Genomic DNA, 26725 nt, shown 5'->3' on the forward strand with positions numbered 1-26725 from the left:
TAGTAATCTTTGTATATGTTGACCAGTACGATTTACTTGATGACGATATATATGATGTACAAAATGTAAAAAAAGCATAGAACATTTACATTTATTCTTGTCTCCAAACCTATAAATACTTTGAAGTATAAGCTTGGGAAACAAGGCTCTACGTACATGGTGACATACATTTATTTATTTTACGCTAGTATTGTTAGAAATTAAACTCAAAACTTTAGGTGCACCGAAGTGTTAAAACTACATTTCTTGAAACCAAGCATTTAAAGTTTGTGTTTTTAAATTAAAAAATTTAGCAATCATCCTTTATCATTTTCTGTGGATTTTCAAGTGGTGTTGGCTTTTGCTACATGTCAACAAATTTAGGAAATTTATCTCATAGCCACTACTCATCTCCACAAACTTGAGTAGTTATACATGCTTATAATTTATTCCCTTGATTCCAGAAAAATGTCATTAGTTTTCTACAAATTTTAATTAAAAACTAGATGCAAAGTATTCAACAATATTTAAAGCGTGAATAAACAACCCTTGTATAAACCACAATGTATATTGTCCATATTTTGAGTTGTCGAAGTAAATTCACTAATATTAATCATCGGTAACAAAAAACAATTAATTTGCAACATGAGAAAGTTTCAACTTTTATGTATTTATAACAATGATATATTACATCAAGTAGAGATGGAAGAATAAATTTGTTTCAACTTGTCATCCCCGAAATTCGAATCTAAGACCTCTCACTTACAAATGAAAATAAATATCACTAGACCGTATAACTAGGTGTCATTTTATTCCAAAATTACAAAAGGGGCAGCTGCCATGGCAGAATCGCCTAACCCGCATCGCCATAACCGTAGGTGATGTCCTTCATCTCGTCTTTATTGTTGGCCGAAACTGAAATCGGAGTCCTCACCATCCCTACTTCGTACCGTCTTCAAAGTCGCTACCCATATCAGTAGAACATCTTTGGCACCAGGTTTGTTAATTAGCAGCTCGGAGCCATGGATTTTGATAGCTATTAGGAGAAGAAGGGCCAGCAGCCTGCAGGTTGGGATTATACAAAAATGGCGGTGTTTGGCTATGGGTGAAGCACGACGCAGGGTCTGGGCTCGATTTGCTGGCAGATGCAGAGGGTAGTTGGGTGAGGTTTGTTCGAGGAGGATAAGGGTTTTGTGCTGTCATTTGAGTAGCCATGACTTCGCACAGGAAACACTGGCAGTAGCTAAACTGGAGGGGTTCGGCCTTGGACTACAGTGTTACACAGGAAACACTGGCAGTAGCTACATGGCGTGGCCTTGCCCTCAAGTTGGAGCCCAGCCATTCTCCTCTACATTTTAGTAAATTAAAAAATATATCAATACAAAGTTGCAGAAAATTCAAACTAATTTACGAATAAATAAAAAAAAAACCCCTAAATTAATTCAATGTATATAAACAACCCCTAAATTAAAAAATCCAACCACTTTTCCAGTCTACGAAATTATCAAAATCAAATCAAAACCATAAGAAACAGAACCAAACCTTGAACATTTCTTGAAAAGCATGCTACGTCCATGAGCATTGCGTAGATTTCCTCCTCTCTGAGATTGCTTGCAATCTCCTTGATCCTTGAGTGAAAATGATTCGTTAATTAAGCAACATAATTAGATAAATAAATTAAAAAAACACAATCACCGCACCTAACTTGTGAATTTAGTGAAAACATTCATAATATAAAAAATGCTCTTCAGTTTTTTTATTTCTAAAAAGAATACTTTTATTAAATAAGGGAAAAATTACTAAAAATCAAAAGAAAACTACCCCATGTCAAGAGAGTTACTAACCATTTTTATTTTAATTTTTAAAAAATCGTAGACTGTAAATTAAAAGTTTGTATTCAAATAAAACTAAAATATCCAAAAAATAAGATTAAACTAAAATTGTGCTAATTGGCAAGAGGCTAAAATTATATATGACCAGATCAAATCTAACTAGGTTTGGCCATGAACAAAACCTTGCTAGCTTATTATACAGAAGAAGAAAAAACATCAATTATCAGATCCAGTGACCGCACAGTTTAGAAAAAAACACAAATGACATTAATCAAGACCTAAAAGGCTAAAAGCACTGGATGAAGAAAGGAAAATACTTCTGGTGAAATCCCTATCCAATCCTTGAAAACTTGCGCGCCGTACAAGTTATCTATCTTTTAAAAAAATAAATTTTAATGAAAAGATGCAAATGAACTTTCCTAAAAATATTTGAAGATTTAAAGTTGGCGAATACAGAATTCATCAAACCTTCGTAGAAATTCTTTGTTTTCTCAAATAAATTTGTAGAATTTTGTGGAGTTTATAGTCAATAAAAACCATTAGATATAGCAGGATGATCAATCAACTTAGATTAATTTATAGACTCAAACCTGCCAGATCCAAACAAAATGTCAAACTAGAGAGACATGAAATTCCCAATAAAGATGTCAAACCGAAAAGGGTATATATTGAGGGTTAAAAATATACCTAAATTCTGGTAAATCATGGATGCGATTACTGGTTGAGAATCGTAATCAAGATCACCAGCATCCTCATCATCTTCGTCATCTAGGGTTTTTGGAGCTACCCCACACATCCTAATTACCATCCTATGTTAGAAGATAAAATCCCCAACCAGAACCCAAAACACAATGTAAGAGTTTTTCAATGTGTACAAATGACTAATTACTGGATCAATTTATAGGGAGGATAGAGGGTTCTAGAAAAAAAAAAAAGGGTACTGTTTGGCAAGTCTGCAGGAGATATTCCCACCCGGTATTCACCAACCTTATCCCTTTTTCTTTTTTACAGGCTCACCAACCTTCTTTCTCCACGCAAAAAAAAATTAATTAATGATATAATCGCAATTTAAATTTTCAATAAACTTACGAATTGGAAAATGCCATAAAAAAAATGCTGAAAGAAAAAGAAAAAGAAAAAAGAAAAAAAATCAAATAGTAACTCAAAAGAAACAAAAAAAATAAGAACATAACTGCCAAACAACTCAAGTTAAGAGCATTTTCACATACCACGTTCACGAGAATATATACATCATTTTATGAATGCGCAAAAGAATATTGGAAGGGTGTGACTACGTGCATGGTAATACGTATGTACTCAGTTAAATGTTTTTAGGTTTACTTACGCGCCGCACAAGTTATCTATTATTTCATGCATAGAGTATATTACAATATGACAAATTTCCTAAAAAATTGAAGTTTGGAGATGTCATAATTAAAAGTGATTTTAACCAAGGGGATTTAGTGGATATGGAGTTTTGAAATGTTTATTTATTTATTAATATATATGGTAAAACATATGGGAGGAATATATATGTATATGGTAACAAATTAAGTGTGTTCTAAAAACATATGCAAGTAAATTTGCATATGTTTCCATTTATTCTTGTTTTCATTTTTTGTTTTTTTGTTTATGGCAAGTTCGTTGTGTTAATATTTGCTATTTGGTGGACCGATACGATGTACTTGATGTCAATGACAATGTACAATGGAAATAGGGATGAATATGGAAAATAAACAAACATCAAAATTAATAGGACATTTCCATTTTTTCTTGTTTTTAAACTTGTAAAGTAATTTAAAGTAAAGATAGAAGTTGAAACTATATAATTGAGCATCAAGCGGATCATATGTATGTCCTAATTTTGGCTAAATTCATGGATAGTCCACTCTTATACCATGTTACAATATACATCCATCTCCAAATTGATTGTCAATGGATACAGAGTCCCAATGTCATGTAAACTCTCATGCAAAGATGTTTAGGGGTGTAGTCAAATTAAGATTTGGAAGGATTTTAAATGATTTTAGAATCAGGATGTAGTCAATTAAAATTTTAAAATACTTTGAAATCATATTGTAGTCAAAGTATGATTTAATAGGATTTAAAGAATACATCCAAATCCAAGTGTAGTAATTAAGGGGGTGTAGTCAAACTCGGATTTGAGAGGATTTTAAAAGACTTTAAAATCCTAGTGTAGTCAATTAAAAGATTTTAAAGGATTTTATAATCCATTCAAATCTAGGCGTAGTCAATTAAATGATTTTAAAGGATTTTAGAATCCATTCAAATCTAGGTGTACTTAATTAAAAGATTTTAAAGGATTTTAAAATCCATCCAAATCTAAGTGTATTAAAAAAATTAAGATTTTGGAGGATTTCAATAATTTGTGGATTTTGTGGGATTTGAGAGCAAAAAGTATATATAACCAAGACTAAAAAGAAACCTCACCCCTAAGGATTTCAAATCCTTCCACCACAATCCATATGAATTTTGTAGGAGTCTTTAATCCTCTTAAATCCTATCAAATCTATCACTTTTAAAATCCTTTAAAATCTTGTAGTCAAACTCAGATTTGAGAGGATTTTAAAAGACTTTAAAATCTTAGTGTAGTCAATTAAAATATTTTAAAGAATTTTAGAATCCATTCAAATCTAGGCGTAGTCAATTAAAAGATTTTAAAGGATTTTAAAATCCATCCAAAAAGTGTATTAAAAAATTAAGATTTTGGAGGATTTCAATAAGTTGTGGATTTTGTGGGATTTGAGAGCAAAAAGTATATATAACCAAGACTAAAAATGTCACAGCCCGTCCCGGAATTTTTAATTCCGAGGACATGAAATTACGAAAATGTCCCTAATACGTGACTAAGGTATAATTTTCACGTTCGTTATATCTAAGCTCCAAAAAAATTTGGTAATTAGAGTGGAGACTTAGACTTAAATTTTATGATGGAATTTTATGAAATTGGGATTGGATTGGACATGTGGGATCCCCACACCTCAAAACCCTCCCCATTTCCCGTATACTGTCCTTCACACTCTCTCTCTCTCCTCCCTCACGATTACTCTCAGTTCTCTCTCTCTCACCCTCTCGAACACACAGGCAACCACCCAAAACCACCTAAAACTTATACCAACGTCGGATTTAAAGCTACCATGGCATTCCTGAGGACTCCACGATCACGTAGACACCAATTTCAGGTAAGTTTTACTTCGGAAAACCTAGATTCTAAACTCCCCGTGAAAGTGCACTGTTCATGATCTTCGAATTGACTTTGTTTTAGGACAATCCAAGCTCATAGCAAGCTTGGTGAGGTCCCAAGGAAGCTCGGAGTGCTTCGTTGGAAGTTTTTGGACGTAAGAACACGGAGATCGACAAGTTCAAAGTTTGGCCGGAGCTTTCGAGGAATTTTCCGGCGAATCCCTGGCGAGTTAGGAGTCAAGGTAGGTATCAATCTCTTCGTCTCGTCAAGTACTACAACTTTCCTTTTTGTTTCACTCAATTTCGTTGAGTATTGAAGAAGTTATACTCATTTGAAAAATACCCAGTTTCCGGCGACCTCCGAGGCTTTCGAGGCAGTTTCCGGCCAAACAACGGCGAACTAGGTGTTGTGCAAGGTACCATTCTCTTTGTATCTTCAAGGGCTACAACTTTCGTTTTTGAATCACTTGATTTCGTTGAGAAATGACAAAGTTATGGCAATTTGAAAAACTGCCCAGAATACGGCCGCCGGAAAAACCAGTCCGGCGACCCAAGGAAGAAGAAGGTGCTACAGTAAAAAAAATAAAAATAAAATTATTTTAAAAATATGTCGACGTCCGTGACGTCGAGTAGATCACTGTGGTATATTCATATACCTAAATTGAACACCGTATGAGAAAGTTATTGAGGATTGTTGGTTAGGTGTTCAAATAACGTTTTATAGTTTTCACATTTAGGTGAAAATGTGAATTGATGATCCGACCGTTGGATCATCACCAAACTTTGATACGTTGTAATACGTAATATTTGAGGATTATTGGAACTTACGGATTGGGAATCCGAGTTACGGATCTTCCGGAATTGGAATTGTAAGTCCATAATATAAAATGTTAACCGTCACTTAGTTTTGGAAATTGACGGAGATCCGACCGTTGGATGGTAATGAAATTTTAGGATGTTGTCCTAGAGGTATAATGTGGACCTCTGGAAGTTATGGATTTAAAATCTGAGTGGCAGATCTTCCGGATCGATCAACGTAGTGACGTATTTTATATAAGTTATGTATTCTATCGATATGAATTCTGAGCCTGGATTTGATTACTATTCTAGGCGGCGATCGTCATGACGCCTTGATGTGTGGTGCTAGGGAGTTGTTGGACGAACTCCAGGTGAGTGGGCAGTTTTGTTTTCCGTATATATATACTTGACGTTTCCCAGAAATTGAATTGAAATGAAAATATGTTTAAAATGAAATGCATATGAGTTATGTGGAAAAAAAAAACGGGAAGTGAAATACCATGCATAGAATTGATATGAAAAGTATATAGAAATGTGAGTTGAAATGCCATGCATGAATTAATATATGATGCATATGTATGAATTGGTGCGGTGGACGCACATGTAAGAATTGATTTATGATGCATATGTATGAATTGGTGCGGTGGACGCACAGGTAAGAATTGATTTATGATGCATATGTATGAAATGGTGCGGTGGACGCACAGATGAGTATTTAATTACTGTTATGATGATGATGATATATATTGAGCTCAAATCCTGCACCATGGTTTAGTGCTTATAGTATTCACCGCATCGCACGCTCGCCTTGGATCCAAGTAGATGCTAGTCGTACAGTCCACGCGGAGTGGGTACGACAGACCAGTCGCGAGAGTGTTAGTGAGATTCCGACTGGTGGGTGACCTTAGATTATGTGCACAGATGATTTATGAGAAGCACTAGAGCGTAACTTGCGTGCAGAAGGCCGGACGGGTCACAGAGGTGACTCCGGTAGAGTGATAATGATAGATTTTGAGCTCTAGGTTCAACCGTATAGGGCTATTAGAGGGCCTACGGTTGATTACTTTCTTGCACCTGATATGATTATGTTGATGCATTCATACCTTATTACTGTTGAGATGATGTGGCATGGCATAATTAATATGAGAAATGTTGAGATGACATGGCATGGCATGATTGATAAAGAGATAATGTTGAGATAGTAAAAATGAAGTTTTGAGAATATATATGTATATTTATATTTTACATTTCTGGGAAAGTATACAGGTTTTACGGAGAGGGGTTACAACGTTTTGAGAAATGTTTGGATTTGGAAAAGAATTGTTTTACTGACCCACTCAATTTTGGTTTTGCGCCCCTCCAGGTTCAGGAATCACAAAGGTGTGGTGACTACGAGGAATTCGACGGTGTTCTGACAGATTGGACAAAATTAGGACTCACCTTCGGGTGTATCAATTTAAATTGTATCTTAAAGCTTCCGTACTGTGCAAATGGTTACGTCACTCTCACGTGACGGCCAGCATGCCCTCCTTCGGGACGGGGTGTGTCAGTTGGTATCAGAGCATGGTTGCAATCTTGGACATCTTGAGAAGTTTCTAGTGAATTCTGTCAGAACTACACCGCCTCGTAGCAAACCACGTAGTTAGAGGAACTTAGTCTCCTTGATTTAGCGGGTTAGGGGAAACTATTCTTATGGTGATTCAGTATATTAGAAAAATGGACATTTTAAGACGGGTTATGAGTTGAATTTGAATCACTTAAGAGAAATGATGAACCTGAGGGAACAAAGTGACGGATTAACCAATTGGAAAAGATGTTTCGGAATATGCAAGTCAAAGGAATCTTCCTTCTGACAAGGGGTCGAGACGACTACTTGGTTTTGGTTATGAATTTGTATCCTGGTGGAAACAGGAGTATGAATTGTTGTCACCAGAGGAATCAGTCGATTGAGAATTGTTTAAGGACTTGTTTAAAGGAAAAGTTTATCCCTCCGGCATTTATCGATGGTAGTAAACAAGAGTTTACAAATATGAGACAAGGAAGGTGATGATCGAGGGATATTATAGAAAGTTTTCAGACTAGCCTCGTTCCATCCAGATATTGTTGTTAATTTGGTGGAGGTGTTATGTTGTTTTAAGCTGGGTGACAAAAGGGAAGTGGTATTTTGGGTGACCACTATCCATTGTAGTTCTTATCAGGAGTATGCTAGATGTTGTTGAATCTTGAGGACTCTGAGAACATGAGCAACGAGAATAAAGAAGAATAAGAAATGAATGGGAATTAAAAGAAGACGATAAAGTTAATGATTCGTCATATCAAGGATATAGAAAGATTTAGAGCTTCGAAAGAAGTGAAGCTAGAGTTAATTCTTCTAGCTGAGGTTTTAATGTCGCTGGTCAGAATAAAAGTGATGGATATACTGGTAATCCCAGATATTTGAGACAAGGTGTCTCGAGTAAAGGAAATGTACCTTGTGCAGCAGGTACAAAATTAACACTTTGGGAAGTGTGAAATTAATGAATGTGTTTATGTGAACAGAGGGGACACAGAATTGTGAATCGTCCCTAGAATCAGTTGTACTCAACAATTTTCCATGATATCATAGTGTCGATTCAGCAGAGTTATGGATTTAGTAGTTTGGTCGGATTGACCGTGGGTACAGAGAGATTTGATGAGTTATATGTTCAGTCGTACAGACCATGAGAAGTGGATTCGATTGACACATGAGAAATTGGTGAGTTATAGGCTCGGCCGTACCGACCACGCGGAGTGGATCCGGCTGACGTATTATTGAGATAAGAGTTAAATCAGCCGTATTGGTCATTCTAGTTGACTTCGGCTGATATATTTCTTATTATGTATGTTATTACCTAGAGAGTAGTAAATAAATGTAGTTGAGACGAGTGTATGTATTTTGCCTTGAGTAACAAAATAGTAATGTTATATCTTTGAGAGTGGTTGCCTACTTATCGAGACAACGATGATTTATCAGTATTGCGGGCTGCAGACCGTAATATTAATAACTCATTCGTGGATTCGTTAAGCAAGCAAACCGGTAGGTTATTTTATGTTAGTGTTGTACTTATTTAGAATGCTTAATAATAATAGAATATATATGGTATCAGTTAATTCTGTTCCATTAGATTGGTTGGTTATAATTGTGACAAGACGGAATGTTACGGGAAACCAGTACTTTCCATCGATCTGGATGACCAGAGATTACTTTTGTAAGTATGCAAAGTGGATTGAGTCAGGCCGTTATTTATGCTGTGAGAGCAAAGAGATTGTTTTCGAAAGGCTGTCAAAAATACTTAGCTCATGTGGTGCTAAATGATGTTGTTTGGAGTAGTGTGAATAATGTCGAAAGAGTTAGACTTTTCTTGATGTCTTCCTTGAAAGTATACCTGGATTGCCTTCAGGCAGAGATATGAGGTTCATTATTGATTTGTTGCCAGGTATAAATTTATATTGGAGATTGGTTCAGGATGAGTTAAGGGAATTGGAAATTCAGTTGAAAGAATTGGTTGATAAAAGTTTCATTCAACCTAGTACAACACTTTTGAGGAGCCCTAGTTTGTTGGTGAGAAAGAAAATGGACTTAGAGATTGTTCATTGATTATAGACAATGAAGTCGGGTAACGATTAAGAACCGTTATCCATGGTGATGTACTGATGTTTATTTAACCAGCTCAGAAGTAATTGCGAAGATTCAAAGATTGAATTGAGATCTGGTTACTACCAATTGAATATTATAAGTGACGTTGATCATAAGATGGTTTCTGGACTTGTTATGGTCCTTATAAAGTTTGGTGATGCTATGTGGATACTCATGCGGTTTTATGAGTTGATGGATGAAGTATTCCAATAATGCCTTGATAATTGATATCATTTTCATTGAAGATATTCTGGCATATTCTGAGCCAGAGCAGAGCATGTAAACGTATTAAGTCGGTAGAACAAAGATTGGAAGAATGTCGATTGTATGCTAAGTTTAGCAAATGCGAATGTTGGATGAATCAAGCAGCATTTCTGGGATATGTTATATATTCTTAAGGTATTCAAGTGAATCCTTAAAAGGTAACAGAAATTAAAATTTGGAACAACCACGAGTCGTAATTGAGATTTGGAATTTCTTAGCTTACCAGGCTATCTTGGATGGTTGTGAAAGATTTTTCAGTCATTGCTTTGTCATTGACGAGACTGTTGAGAAAAGAGGTTAGGTATGAGTGGGAAGGAATTGTAAGCAAAGGATTCAACAACTGAAGTATTTCCTCACTCATGCACGTATTTTGGTATTCCCAGAGAATAGTGGTAATCATAAATTTTTAGTGATGTTTCTTGAATGGTATTGGAGGCATGTTGATGCAAATGTTAGGGTGATTGCATACGTTTCACGATAAAAGGAACCTCATGAGATGAATTACCCTACGGGTGACTTGGAAGTCATGATTACCATTCTTGCTGTGAAGTTATGAAGGCATTATATTTGATAAGAATGCAAGATTTTACAAATCAAAAGAGTCTTCAATATCCATTACTTGGAAGGATTTTGATATGAGGCAGCGAAAGTGAATTGTATTGCTTAATGAACATGATTGTACGATCAGGGTGATCGTAAAGTTTGTTCTAGCTGAAGCACTTGGTGAGAAGACTACAGTAAGATTAATGTCTGGCACGTTTGCCAAGAGTATCATCTTGTGGATTGAAAACCAATGGAAGAAAAATTAAAAATGCAAGATCGAGAAGAAGTTATACTTGTTAAATTTCAAGTTAGGCATTTTTAGTAAGTTCGTACTCGAAACTTAAATGTTTGATGAGGAAATTTAAGAATTAACCAAGGCAGAGAAAGAAGGGAAAAAGAATGAGTACATGATTCGTGAATCAAATGGTATGTGGATACAAGAAAACAAAAAGTATGTGCCTAATGCTGAGGATTTGAAGGAAGCAAATATTGGACGAAGTTCACTGTTCAACTTCTGCAATATTCCAAAACTAATAAGATTTATCATACCATTTGACAGTTTTATTTGGTCAGCAGATTGAGGCAGAAAGAGATAAACCTTTGGATTGAGATAACTATTTTCTGTTTCGCAGTGGAAATGGAAAGATATTACTTTGGATTATGTGTACAAGTTTCCTTGTACATAGGATGGTTATGATCGAATTTGAAGTGATAATTGGTCAATGTACCAAGTTAGTACAATTACTCCAGTGTTGAGTAATAATTTTTTTTTCAGACAGGGCAACGGTACTTAATGTATTTGTGTTCGATGCGTTGTCACTAGGTGGCAGAGTCGTCTCATGGAATTCTGGTGCAACTATTGAGAATTAAATTGGATTCGACTTGATAAGGAACCAAGGACGACTTTGGATTGGAAAAAGAAGGTCCTGAGAATTAAGACAGAGTAAGTAGTAAAAGCTTTGTGAAGGAAATCATTCAGTAGAAAATTATGTGGGAGAAAGAGAATCGGATGAGAGAGATTTATCCGAGGCTATTGTATGAGTATAGATGATTTAGTTGGTTGCTGGAATTTCGGGGACGAAATTCTATAAGGAGGGGAGATTGTCACAGCCCGTCCCGGAATTTTTAATTCCGAGGACATGAAATTACGAAAATGTCCCTAATACGTGACTAAGGTATAATTTTCACGTTCGTTATATCTAAGCTCCAAAAAAATTTGGTAATTAGAGTGGAGACTTAGACTTAAATTTTATGATGGAATTTTATGAAATTGGGATTGGATTGGACATGTGGGATCCCCACACCTCAAAACCCTCCCCATTTCCCGTATACTGTCCTTCACACTCTCTCTCTCTCCTCCCTCACGATTACTCTCAGTTCTCTCTCTCTCACCCTCTCGAACACACAGGCAACCACCCAAAACCACCTAAAACTTATACCAACGTCGGATTTAAAGCTACCATGGCATTCCTGAGGACTCCACGATCACGTAGACACCAATTTCAGGTAAGTTTTACTTCGGAAAACCTAGATTCTAAACTCCCCGTGAAAGTGCACTGTTCATGATCTTCGAATTGACTTTGTTTTAGGACAATCCAAGCTCATAGCAAGCTTGGTGAGGTCCCAAGGAAGCTCGGAGTGCTTCGTTGGAAGTTTTTGGACGTAAGAACACGGAGATCGACAAGTTCAAAGTTTGGCCGGAGCTTTCGAGGCGTTTTCCGGCGAATCCCTGGAGAGTTAGGAGTCAAGGTAGGTATCAATCTCTTCGTCTCGTCAAGTACTACAACTTTCCTTTTTGTTTCACTCAATTTCGTTGAGTATTGAAGAAGTTATACTCATTTGAAAAATACCCAGTTTCCGGCGACCTCCGAGGCTTTCGAGGCAGTTTCCGGCCAAACAACGGCGAACTAGGTGTTGTGCAAGGTACCATTCTCTTTGTATCTTCAAGGGCTACAACTTTCGTTTTTGAATCACTTGATTTCGTTGAGAAATGACAAAGTTATGGCAATTTGAAAAACTGCCCAGAATACGGCCGCCGGAAAAACCAGTCCGGCGACCCAAGGAAGAAGAAGGTGCTACAGTAAAAAAAATAAAAATAAAATTATTTTAAAAATATGTCGACGTCCGTGACGTCGAGTAGATCACTGTGGTATATTCATATACCTAAATTGAACACCGTATGAGAAAGTTATTGAGGATTGTTGGTTAGGTGTTCAAATAACGTTTTATAGTTTTCACATTTAGGTGAAAATGTGAATTGATGATCCGACCGTTGGATCATCACCAAACTTTGATACGTTGTAATACGTAATATTTGAGGATTATTGGAACTTACGGATTGGGAATCCGAGTTACGGATCTTCCGGAATTGGAATTGTAAGTCCATAATATAAAATGTTAACCGTCACTTAGTTTTGGAAATTGACGGAGATCCGACCGTTGGATGGTAATGAAATTTTAGGATGTTGTCCTAGAGGTATAATGTGGACCTCTGGAAGTTATGGATTTAAAATCTGAGTGGCAGATCTTCCGGATCGATCAACGTAGTGACGTATTTTATATAAGTTATGTATTCTATCGATATGAATTCTGAGCCTGGATTTGATTACTATTCTAGGCGGCGATCGTCATGACGCCTTGATGTGTGGTGCTAGGGAGTTGTTGGACGAACTCCAGGTGAGTGGGCAGTTTTGTTTTCCGTATATATATACTTGACGTTTCCCAGAAATTGAATTGAAATGAAAATATGTTTAAAATGAAATGCATATGAGTTATGTGGAAAAAAAAAACGGGAAGTGAAATACCATGCATAGAATTGATATGAAAAGTATATAGAAATGTGAGTTGAAATGCCATGCATGAATTAATATATGATGCATATGTATGAATTGGTGCGGTGGACGCACATGTAAGAATTGATTTATGATGCATATGTATGAATTGGTGCGGTGGACGCACAGGTAAGAATTGATTTATGATGCATATGTATGAAATGGTGCGGTGGACGCACAGATGAGTATTTAATTACTGTTATGATGATGATGATATATATTGAGCTCAAATCCTGCACCATGGTTTAGTGCTTATAGTATTCACCGCATCGCACGCTCGCCTTGGATCCAAGTAGATGCTAGTCGTACAGTCCACGCGGAGTGGGTACGACAGACCAGTCGCGAGAGTGTTAGTGAGATTCCGACTGGTGGGTGACCTTAGATTATGTGCACAGATGATTTATGAGAAGCACTAGAGCGTAACTTGCGTGCAGAAGGCCGGACGGGTCACAGAGGTGACTCCGGTAGAGTGATAATGATAGATTTTGAGCTCTAGGTTCAACCGTATAGGGCTATTAGAGGGCCTACGGTTGATTACTTTCTTGCACCTGATATGATTATGTTGATGCATTCATACCTTATTACTGTTGAGATGATGTGGCATGGCATAATTAATATGAGAAATGTTGAGATGACATGGCATGGCATGATTGATAAAGAGATAATGTTGAGATAGTAAAAATGAAGTTTTGAGAATATATATGTATATTTATATTTTACATTTCTGGGAAAGTATACAGGTTTTACGGAGAGGGGTTACAACGTTTTGAGAAATGTTTGGATTTGGAAAAGAATTGTTTTACTGACCCACTCAATTTTGGTTTTGCGCCCCTCCAGGTTCAGGAATCACAAAGGTGTGGTGACTACGAGGAATTCGACGGTGTTCTGACAGATTGGACAAAATTAGGACTCACCTTCGGGTGTATCAATTTAAATTGTATCTTAAAGCTTCCGTACTGTGCAAATGGTTACGTCACTCTCACGTGACGGCCAGCATGCCCTCCTTCGGGACGGGGTGTGTCAAAAAAGAATCCAACCTCACCGCCTAGGATTTCAAATACTTTCACCACAATCCACCACAATCCATTCAAATTCTTTAAAATCCATATGAATTTTGTAGGAGTCTTTAATCCTCTAAAATCCTATAAAATCTAAAATCCTTTCAAATCCTTTAAAATCTTAGTTTGACTACACCCCCCTAAGATTTTAAATGATTACATACAAATCTGTAGGTATTCAAAATGTTAAGATTTTGAAGGATTTCATTAAGTAAGAGATTTTGTAGGATTTGAAGTGAATTTTGTGCTTAACAAAGGCTAAAGAGAATCCTATCTTATTGAAATTCAATTTAACAAAACTGTTTGTATATTTTCATCATATATTGGTATTACAAGAGAGGGCTCTTATAGAGAGACCGAGTCAGGTAAAGAACCCATTGAACAATTACAAAACAGCTACAAGGAAGAGACCAAAAGATAAAAAGGCTAGCCCTAGTTGCAAGTTACAAAAAATCTAGAGCTGAAATACTAGAAGACATAAACCCTATAATTAAGGGATAGTTGGTAACAAAAAATGACGGTTTAGTAGCAGCTGCAACTCTACCCGAGAATGAGGGCTAGAGTTGCAGTTGCAACTTGAACTTTGATGAGTTGTGATGTGCCTTGAGCAACCTTCCAACATAGACCCAAGTAGACTCTAGCATGCTCATACCCGGTCAGTTTCAATATATCTCCACCCTAAGCTTTCTTTACAAGCTTCTCTCTCAAGTTGACTTCCCTTTCACCACCTTCAGTGGCATACCACTGATGGTAACGTCAAACTTCAGCTCCAACTTCAAGCCAATAAAAAAAAAGAAAAAAGAAAAAGAAAAAACAAGGTCTTTTTTCCTTAATACCCTAATCCCTGCTTTTTTTTCTCAATTTCCCTCCTTTTTGTTTCTGCAGCTCTAGGGGTTTCTGACCTCGTTGTTGACTGCAATTCGGCTGTGGCCGATGGCGTTAAATCCCAATTCTTGTTTCTGAGTCACCGTTGATTGCAATTTGTTACGTAACTGGGATTTACATCCTCACTTTTGTGGCAGGGAAGACCAGTGAGATCCGAATATTGATATCAAAGTACTCGTTCTCATCTGCAGTTTTCCTTTATGCAATATGAAGGCGTTGCTATAGTTTAATTAGTCTTGCTGCAAACAGGAAATTTTTTTAAGTTTGAGTCACCAAATGGATTTTGAATTGACGATATGTAGAAAAATTTATATTTCTCTGCAGTTCTGCAAATAGATTTTGAATTGACGATAGGTATAAATATTTGAAGGTTTAGGGTTCATGACCTCAAGGAGGAACTCCCACATGACATTTGTACATGTAAGGAATGTAATATAGGTAAAATACGAGCATAGAAAAAGGAGTAAATTGTACATAGCTGTAACATATTTCGGTACTATCTCTTAACAACGTAGCATGTTTTCTAGATGACAACGAACTTGAGAACACACAGCGATACAATAGAGAAATGACTCTTACAAATGCAACATCTATTTTTTCCATAAACATATACCAAAACAAGATCTACATTGGTCTTTAGCGGCGTGGAAGTCCTCTTCAGCTTCCTATTTCTCACTACGCACACGCACAGTCCTACTCAAAATTTCTAGGTTGTTTGATTAAGAACAAAGGGGCAATCCTGTGGTCCTATTTATGCAAGTGCACTAACTTCAACTGCCGTGCGATTTCATATAAATATTTTACTTGATGGTACTTGTTCATCAAGTAAAATATTGATCTATTAACGACCGGGGATTGAGGACCGCCAACAAAGTTCTTATAGCCACTGGCATGCTGGCGAGAAACCAATGACCTGGTATTCAGAAGCAGAAACCAAGGCAATCAGTCTGCCATTCACCTAATTCATGGTCAGGAGCGAAACATGTCAGTGATACTATCATTTCCATAATTATATATATATATATATATATATATATATATATATGTATCACTACAAATTGAAGAATGAGATTGTGAAATGCTTAAAGGGCCAGTTAAAGACAGATATACCTCTGGTAAATCAAAGATTCGATAGAAAACCATCCTGTTCTTCAACAACATCGTCTGCACCTTTATAATTAGTTTTCTGAAGCTACCCTGCACATCTCTGAAGATGTAGTTTTTGTTTGTGTACTTATCACCTCAGTTTTGGGTCTATTTATAAGACTGAATGTAGGGTTAGGTTTAGGTTTCTGATAACCTCATCTAGTCCAGGTCATCTTCACTAGAGTTGAATATCAGAGTGCGCATACCACAATGAACGAACGCGGAACAAACAAGACTACAAAATAATAGGAATTTTATTGAACAAATTGAGAATACCGAGACGGCTACAAAAACCCTAGAGACTACATTGTGACTGACTTGATTTATTAACTAATACAAGCACTACTATATATAGTGAAAACTAAAGCAAAATCCTAATCCTTAAAGGATATAGAAAACTCTAATATCCTTGTCCCACAAGGAAACCATAAACAAATCCTAGACAAAACAAAAAACTTAACGGGCAAGTAACAAATCCTTGGCCCGCAAGATAACAACCTAAATTCCAATCTAAATTCCAACACCCCCCATCAAACTCATGGCGGTACACAAACATGAGTTTGCCAACCAGTAGATGCGGATGCAAGCTCCGTTAGGCGGACAAGACAAGGCGAACAAGCTAGCAAACAAACGAGCGAACAAACGAGCAAACAAACGAACGAACAAACAAGCAAGCGGACGAGCGGACGAGCAATTCCATCATTCAACCATTCCTTCCTTCATCCTGGGCCCAAACAAACAACCGATTTGTCTCCTCTTTTTTTTTTTTTTGAATTTTCTTTTCGCTTTTTTTCTTTCAACAACAGTACGATAACAGTGAGCAAGCGGGTCTTGGTTCGTCGATGCATGATCTTGGCGCGGGGTTCGTCGATGCAAGTTATGGGCTGAACGGAAAAGATGCGGTGGAAGGGAGCATCGAGTGTTGAGTACAGGCTTCAAACAGGCACTATGCGATGACGATCTGGGCGGGATGTTCATCAGGACGCTGCAGCAAGCAGCAACAGAGGTTCAAGACTAGCACGAGATGGTGATTGGTCAAGGTCTCAGTCGAATCTGGACGCACGTGGATCATGCAAACGAGGCAGGGGACGTGTGGGTCAGATACAGTGTGGGGGCGACGGGTACGACAAGGGAAGCAGCGGATTCAACTGGTGGTGGTGCGGACAACGAGTTCAATGGATAGCCGCGGAATCGATTCAAGCAGCGGAGTAGCGATGCACGACAAAGCTTCAGCAAAAAATTTTGTTTTTTTAAATATCAAACTAAACAAACATACGAAACTAATAACAACCAAAGCAGATTAAATCCCAAAGGATTGAACCTGCTCTGATACCAAGTTGAATATCAGAGTGCGCATACCACAATGAACGAACGCGGAACAAACAAGACTACAAAGTAATAGGAATTTTATTGAACAAATTGAGAATGCCGAGACGGCTACAAAAACCCTAGAGACTACATTGTGACTGACTTGATTTATTAACTAATACAAGCACTACTATATATAGTGAAAACTAAAGCAAAATCCTAATCCTTAAAGGATATAGAAAACTCTAATATCCTTGTCCCACAAGGAAACCATAAACAAATCCTAGACAAAACAAAAAACTTAACGGGCAAGTAACAAATCCTTGGCCCGCAAGATAACAACCTAAATTCCAATCTAAATTCCAACAACTAGTGCGGCATATGTGTTTCTCTAGTTTCCTTTGTGAGTTAAGGGTAGGTTCATGTAATTTTTATCTAGTCCAGGTCATCCCCCTCTATCAGCTGGACAAGTACTTGCTTGTGTGTATATTTCTTACCATTTTGGTTTATATTCTTTTCCATTTTTTCTTATAAATCTTTTGGCAAGTAATCTTACTAGTTGATCTGACCAATTGGGGAAATGTTCTTCTCTGTTTTGTTAACGTACATATTTTGTAGCAGATGGTGTTTTACTGTAGTGACAGTGTAAAATCGTACCACAAATATTTTGCAGAAGATTAATTTCTTCTATTGCTTCTTAGAGTCTTTATACAAAGAGAGATCTAACCAAATAGGTAACTTATCCTACATTCTAGGCTTTACAGATATTCTCAAATCAATTATAAACAATTTACAAAATAGTTTCCTAAAACTAAGCCAAGATATCAGGGATGATATCATTGACTTCTCAACACTCCCCCTCAAGTTGGAGAGTGGATATTGAGAACTCCCAACTTGTGAATGATCTTTGAGAAAGTATCCTTTCCTAATGGCTTCGTGAGTACATCTGCAAGTTGATTGGAGGAAGGAACAAATCTCGTGACAACTGAACCATCTTGTATCTTGTCCCGGATGAAGTGACAGTCCATTTCTATATGCCTGGTTCGCTCATGAAAAACTGGGTTAGCAGCAATGTGAAGAGCTGCTTTATTGTCGCAATGGAGCAGAGCCGGTCTTTGATGTAGTATACCTAGGTCCTTTAGTAAACATCGTAGCCATGATAATTCACAACAAGCTCCAGCCATGGCTCGATACTCGGCCTCTGCTGATGACAAAGACACAGTCTTTTGTCTCTTTGACTTCCAAGAAACCAATGAAGCGCCCAAAAAAATACAATACCCCGTAGTTGATCTTCGTGTTGTTGGACAACCTGCCCAGTCCGAGTCACAATATGCATTTAAGACTAAATATTTTCCGCAGAGAAGAACAAACCTTGTCCAGGTGTATTTTTGATATATTTCAAAATCCGAAGAGCTGCTTCCATGTGTGGTGTGCGAGGCTCATGCATAAACCTACTCAACACATGCACGGAATAGGTTATATCCGGCCTAGTGATTGTTAGGTATATCAGACGCCCCACTAATCTTCTATATTTTGCCGGGTCTTTGAGGATTGCACCATTGTCTGATAATTTAAGATTCTGTTCCATGGGAAAGTCGACGGGACGAGCTCCCAAAAGACCTCCATCTTTCAATATTTCTAAAGCATATTTCCGTTGGGAAATAAAGATCCCTTTCTTAGAACGTGATACTTCAATCCCAAGAAAGTACTTCAAATCACCAAGATCCTTGATTTTAAAACGACCATTAAGGAATTGTTTAAGGGCATCAATAGTACTCGAATCATTTCCCGTAATCAAAATGTCATCAACATAAATCAAGAGAGCTGTAAAGGACTTGCCTTGTTTCCGAGTAAATAAAGAGTAGTCGGACTTGGATTGTACATAACCAGCGGATTGAATAGCCTCAGAAAACTTCGCAAACCATTGACGAGAGGCTTGTTTCAAACCATATAAAGACTTACTAAGGCGACAAACCAAGTTCTCCCCCTGTCGCCGAAGACCGGGAGGAAGAGTCATATAAATTTCTTCATGAAGGTCACCATGAAGAAAAGCGTTGTGAACGTCTAACTGATGAAGAGACCACTGCCGAGAAGAAGCAAGAGCCAACAAACAGCGAACAGTGACCATTTTGGCAGTGGGAGAAAACGTGTCATGGAAATCAACACCCTCAAGCTGGGTATAGCCCTTGGCAACTAAACGTGCCTTATAACGCTCAATGGAGCCATCAGAACGATGTTTAATCTTGTAAACCCAACGACAACCAATGGGAGTTTTGCCACGGGGAAGGGGAGTAAGAGACCAAGTGCAGTTGGCTTCCAATGCCGCTAATTCGGAAGCCATGGCAGCTTGCCAATGAGGAAAACGAGCTGCTTCCTCATAACTCCGAGGTTCAACCTGTCGAGTAATATGTGCAAGGAAAGATTGTTGTGTGGGTGAGAAACGATGGTAAGTAAGGTAATTAGCGAGTGGATACCGTGTACCTGGAGTGCGACCAGACGACGAAGACAATAGAGGATGGGGTTGGGTAAGCTTGAGAGTAGGACAATCATAATCTCGTAACTTGGGTGGCGGAGAAGAATGGCGGCTGGAACGACGGAGCACCGGGGCCGGAGCAGGTGCAGGCTCAGACACGGACAACGTGAGGTCAGGAACAGCAGATGCAGGTAGCGGTGCAGGAGAAGGAGGCGCGGGAGACTCGGCATCAGCGAAAGAGGTCGGCTCAACAAAGAGCATAGGGTCAGAGGGGTGGATGACCGAGGGTAACACGGGATCAGGTGAAGGAGGTTCAGGAAGTGGGTTGGAGAAAGACATAGGTTGAGGGGAAGATGAAGAAGGGGATGTGTGAAAAGGAAAAATATTTTCATGGAAGACAACATCACGACTGGTAAAAATTTGGCGAGTGGTGAGGTTATATAATTTGTAGGCTTTCTGACCACTGGGATATCCCAAAAAAATACATTTGTGGGCACGAGGAGAAAATTTGTGAGTGACATTGACATCAGTGGCATAAGCGAGGCAACCAAAGACCCTAAGGTGTGAAAAGGTAGGAGGTTTAGAATACAAACGTTCAAACGGTGTTTGCTTGGAAAGAATGGGTGTAGGAAGACGGTTAATGAGATGAACGGCTGTGAGCACACATTCACCCCAAAAATGGAGGGGAAGATTAGCTTGAAAACGCAAGGCACGAGCAGTTTCAAGTATATGACGATGCTTGCGTTCGACGACCCCATTTTGTTGAGGCGTATAAACGCAAGAGTGTTGGTAAATCACTCCATGATCTTTAAAGAAATCACGAAGGGAAAAAAATTCCCCACCATTGTCAACACGGATATTACGAATAGAAGTATTAAATTGGGTTTTAACAAAAGAAAAAAAATCCTTGAGAAGAGATTGTGTGTCATGTTTGTGTTGCATAAGAAAAATCCATGTAAAGCGAGAATAATCGTCGACAATGGTTAAAAAATATTTGGCTCGAGAAGTAGATGCAACTTTAAAAGGTCCCCAGATGTCACAATGAATCAAAACAAAGGGTTGATTAGATGAAATTGAACTAACAGTAAAAGGTAATCGATGTTGCTTGGCTAAAGGGCAAACATCACAAGCATTATTAGATGCAAAAGGGAAATGTAACAACTGTTTGGACATGAAATCTAGACGAGAGGATGACAAGTGACCCAAACGCCGATGCCAGAGCTCCGTTGGTGAAAGCACAAGGTTGCAGAACCGTCGAGGAAACTTAGACTGATCAGGAGCCAAGGCCACCAAGTAGTATAGCCCGCCTCTTTGCTTACCCAAACCAATCACGTCCTCGTCGTTAGGTCCTGCACAATACACCAGGAAGGAAAAAAAGTTACTGAACAATGTAAGCCACTCGTAATACGACTTACTGACATCAAATCTACTTTAAAAGTAGGCACACACAACACATCTTGCAATTTAAAAGTAGAACTCAGAGGGACATGGCCAATGGAAAGTATGCGGGCTTGCTCTCCACTGGGTAACAAAACATGAGACATATTCTTATTTTTAACACCACCAGTAAGCAATTCTGGTGAAGAAGTGATGTGATCCGTTGCACCACTATCGATTATCCATCGATGGAGATGCAAGGGAGAGTTCGACAAACCTGTCTTAGCGACATTAGCATGTGGCTGTTCCTCACGGCTCTGACCATTCATGATTTGTAGAATCTGTTGAAACTGGGCATCAGAAAGTCCAGACATGACGGACTGCAACTCCTCTTTGGTGGCTGCATTTTCCGAGACATGATTCGCCGAGGAAGATCCCCGATCTTTTTTTGGTCGCTGGTTTCCTTTCTATGGTTTAACTTTATGCAAACGGTGTCCTGGTGGATATCCATGAAGCTGATAACAGGTATCAATGGTATGGTAGTCTTGATCGCAATGAGTGCAATGCAAAGGTTTGCGATTAGAAGACTTCGAACTAGGTTGACGTACTGCCATAGCTGCTACGTCTGTAGTAACTCGAGAAGAAGCAAGGCTTCGTTGCTTCTCCTCCTGGGAAATAGATGCATAGGCTTGACGAACCGTAGGTAAAGGATTCATCAACAGGAGCTGTCCTCGAACAGCACTATAGGAGTCATTGAGTCCCATAAGAAATTGCATCAACTTGTTCCTCTCATTCTGTGCTCCACAGGTGCAAGAAACAGATTCACTGTATGACGACAATTCATCCCACAAACTTTTCATCTTCGTGTAATACGCGGCAATGGAAAGTTGATCTTGTGTAAGTGAAGCAATGTCCCGTTGTATTTGGAAAATTCGGGGAGCATTACTTTGACAATATCGCTCACGCAATTCCTCCCAGATCGCATGAGCATCAGTCATATATAGGATACTATCAGCAATATCCGAGTCAATAGAATTAATAATCCACGCAACGATCATGTCGTTGCATCTCTGCCACGAAGCGTGATCGTCCGGCATGGTCTTGACAGAAGGTTGCAGGACAGTGCCATCAACAAAGCCAAGTTTATTTTTGGCACTCAGCGAGATCTTCATAGCACGAGACCAGGTTGAATAGTTATCCCCATTCAAGGGTTTCGAAACCAGCATCATGGCTGGATGATCAGAATGATGAATGAAAAGAGGATTGGAAGCATCAGCCTTAGCATTGAATTTGCTTCCAGAACTTGCGTCGGTAGCCATGGAGGTCGACGAAAAAGGCTATGTGAAAATAGCAAAGAACAAAGGGCAGCGGAAGGAACTAGGGTTTCGGCCTAGCTCTCGATACCATGTAAAATCGTACCACAAATATTTTGCAGAAGATTAATTTCTTCTATTGCTTCTTAGAGTCTTTATACAAAGAGAGATCTAACCAAATAGGTAACTTATCCTACATTCTAGGCTTTACAGATATTCTCAAATCAATTATAAACAATTTACAAAATAGTTTCCTAAAACTAAGCCAAGATATCAGGGATGATATCATTGACTTCTCAACAGACAGAAAACAATAATGTTTTGTCTTATCTTATCTTCTGTCCCAAAAGATCTAAAATGGGCAAAGGATTGGTAGGATTTTGTTTTGCAGTTTGAATTGTTATTGTACGATTTTTGTAAGTGTAATATGGAAAATTTTCTTCATGTGTTTTCGTATTACGATTTTATCAAAAGGGTAATGGATTTGACCTTCAGTTTCCTGGCAGACGATTAATCAAGAGCTGACAATAAGTGAGCAAAGAGATCGACAAAGTTTACTATTTGCTTGGGTCAGTATGATGCCGACTGCCACGATAAAATGTTAAGGATCAGTTAAGTGGAATTGGTTGTTGAATCTATGAAGATGGTTTCCTCACTGTACTCGAGTATAACCAAGTTAGTATATTTATAATGACTACAAAATAATTAAACATGGGTATTACATTAACGTTATTCATTTCCGACTGACCCAGTCTTTCGTCATCCTGCTTGTACTTGTCTTCCTTTTACTTACCAGTGCCTTTCTCTAGTTTTCTTTACTGTACTGTGGCGACTTCCCTTCCATTTCGGGTTCATTAGTTTGTTTCCCCACCCATGCCTGTGCCCTACTTATGAGAAATTTTTTGGATGCTTTTATCTTTTTTCATTTGGTTCTGTATATATTGATAAATTGACATATTAACTTAAAGCTGTATCTTGACATGTCATTGCTTGTAGATGGCAAATATCAATAAAAAAGGGAGGACCTTATCGTGGACTTGCTGCTGAATGTTATTGCGATCAGCACTCAGTGCAGGAATCTTGTTCGCTTAGAAGTTTCTTATGCTGATATGGATACAGCTACGGCAATGGCGATTGTGAACATGCTGCCCAATATTTAGTACTTAATCTTCAAGTCACCTATTGATCTGAAAGGTCTTGTCTTGTTGATTGAGGGCTACAAAATTCACGCTTCGAACAATTGTGATGTGGGTAATGATTTGAATAATAAGTACTGGTTTGATACTGAGATGAAGTTAACGCACAATAATGTATCCAGATCGAGTTTGCTGTGAAATTGTTACTAATTTGTCAGCTCCAGAACAAGAATTCAGCCCTATGCATTGATCCAGTATCCAGAATTTGAATTCATGCATGTCCTTTCAATGTGTCCTCCTAAACTGCATTGATTATTTCAATTGACTATATCATTGCACTACTAAAATTTGGCTCGACAGAGACTGATTTCTTTGGGGACGGGTCCTCGGAGGATCACATCCGACAAGTAGCTAAATACTGATGATTTTTACTTATTAAGTTATGCACAACTAATGTCGATGACTATTGCCAAACATTCTTAGAGTGACACCATACATTATAAGTTGGTCCCCTTCTGTTCTGGAAAAGATTCTTTGAGTGACACCGTACATATCCATATATAAGTTGGCCCCCTTCTGTTCTGGAAAGTGCAATGATATATGAACACACGGACCTCAAAAAATTTGAAAAAATACTACAATCCGTACCTTGTAACCCACGATCAATATAATACTGTAATATTGCCCCACAAATAACAATTTGTTGGAGTTTTCGGGATCGATAAACCCTACTGATTCTGGAACAGTCTGGAAATCGGGACAATATATTTTCCTATTAATATGTAGACGGTACAAAAAACTTTTGGAAAATGAAGAGAGGAAATGAAAATAAATAACCAAAATGAATAATATTGTTGACGGTGATGCTATCTACACACATTTTTTTACCTTTCAAACACTGTTAATTTCTGTCATTTTTCGTAAGAGTATTTTCAATTGAGAGATAGAAATTTGAGATGTAAAAACTACATTTACATATCATCAGAAGATGTAAATATAAGTTCTCCTCTAATAGGCAATATGTAAATTTGAGATCTCATTTATTTTATCTCTTTGACTGACATAACTCACCTTTTAAAGTTGTAAAAAAAAAATGTAAATACATATTTTTCTTTTCATCTTCCGTGAAGATATATAATTTACATTCTACCATTTGAAAGTTGTTCGACCAAGAAAAAATATAAAATGCCTGTTTTAAGACATTCTACATCTCCCATTAAAGATATCTATGATTATCTTTTATGCAACAACCCTCATGAAATTGGAATTCAAGACACAAACAACAAAGTATATAAGGGTTGGTCATCGGCTAAGAAAAATACAGTCAGTTGCATTCATAATCACACCAGTTATATAGAAGATTTGAACTGAATACCAAACTGTTTCATGCAAATACAAGGTTATACCAAGCTTGTATAACTAGTGTTTACAAGCTCCTCATAGGCCCGAAAAGAGAATAGGCACAACCTCTCAATATTTTCATGGACATCTACAAGAGAAGGAGAACCTGTTTGATAAGGTACACTGTTACGGTGGTGTTCTGTGTTACTAATAAAATGACATGTAAAGAAAAACTAAACATATAAAAAAAAATCCTAATACATATATTGTATTATGACATATAATCCTATCATTTTTAAGATATCCGTACAATACAAGTCCATCACCTAAAAAATGTCTGAAAATCTTTCTAGCCACAATTAAGTAGACCTCAAAGCACCAAGAAATCACAGATTTACAAGATATAGTTGCCTTCTTCTACTTGGCATCCAAAACTGATCAAATTACACCTCACACACCTTATATTTTAGCTCATTTTGTTTTTTGGGATCACAAGCTTCACAAAAAAAAAGTGGACAAAAATGCCCCCCAAACAAAAAAGTTCAAAAACAATCCAAAATAATGCATCAAATAATGTAGGGGTATTTTGTCAATTCATTTTGTACAGTTTTTTTTTTTTTAAATTTATAATTAGTACCTCACAATAGGCTAGTAATAATGTGATTATGTTTATTAAATATTATTTTCTCTATTTTTAAACACGTTCAAAACATCTTAAGAGGCGCGTAGTGCCGGTTATAAAAAAGGTCTTTCGCATGCGCATAATAATGTGATTCAATTAGTTGTCAAATGATTGTTTTTTTTTATTTCAAACAAACGATATTATCTACATTAAGGGGGAGGGGATGGGCTTAGCCTCACAATAGGCTAGTAATATTTTGATTCAATCAGTTGTTTATTAAATATTATTTTCTCTATTTTTACACAAGTTCAAAACATCGTAAAAGGCACGTAGTGCCATTTATAAAAAAAGTCTTTCACTCACACATAATAATGTGATTCAATTAGTTATCAAATGATTTTTTTTTCTTTTCTAACAAACGATATTATCTACACTAAAGGGGAGGGGGTAGGCTTAGCCTCACAATGAGCTAGTAATAATATGATTCAAGCAGTTGTTTATTAAATATTATTTTCTCTATTTTTTCAATACATTCAAAACATCTTAAGAGGCACGTAGTGCTGTTTATAAAAAAGGTCTTTCGCACGCTCATAATAATATGATTCGATTAGTTGTCAAATGATTTTTTTTTCTTTTCGAACAAACGATATTATCTACACTAGGAGGATGGGGTGGGCTTAGCCTCACATTGGATTAGCAATAATGTGATTCAATTAATTGTTTATTAAATATTATTTTCTCTTTTTTTTAAACACGTTCAGAACATTTTAAGCGTACTGCCGATGATAAAAAAAAGTCTTTCACACGCGCACAATAATGCGATTCAATCAATTGTATTATTTTCTCTTTTTTTAAACACTTAAGAGGCACGTAATGCCAATTATAAAAAATGAATTTTGCACGCGCATAATAATGTGATTCAATTAGTTGTCAAATGATCATTTATTGTTTTTGTTTGAA

The 26725-nt window shown here is 37.4% G+C and overlaps 1 long non-coding RNA gene across 10 annotated transcripts; it reads left to right on the forward strand.

Moving 5' to 3' along the window:
- Positions 1 to 4616: 4616 nt before the first annotated feature.
- LOC126618654 (uncharacterized) lies at positions 4617 to 14137 on the forward strand. 10 transcript variants are annotated; one of them, XR_007621791.1, is made up of 3 exons: positions 4617 to 5431; positions 6126 to 6184; positions 13944 to 14137. It is a non-coding gene; the product is annotated as an uncharacterized LOC126618654 (long non-coding RNA). The 10 variants fall into 10 exon arrangements; XR_007621788.1 differs by lacking the exon at positions 6126 to 6184 and adding an exon at positions 12893 to 12951; XR_007621786.1 differs by lacking the exons at positions 6126 to 6184; positions 13944 to 14137 and adding an exon at positions 12893 to 13302 and having other exon boundaries at positions 4617 to 5257; positions 5363 to 5431.
- Positions 14138 to 26725: the final 12588 nt, after the last annotated feature.

Source organism: Malus sylvestris, chromosome 4 (assembly GCF_916048215.2).
Source record: "Malus sylvestris chromosome 4, drMalSylv7.2, whole genome shotgun sequence".
NCBI lineage: Eukaryota > Viridiplantae > Streptophyta > Magnoliopsida > Rosales > Rosaceae > Malus > Malus sylvestris.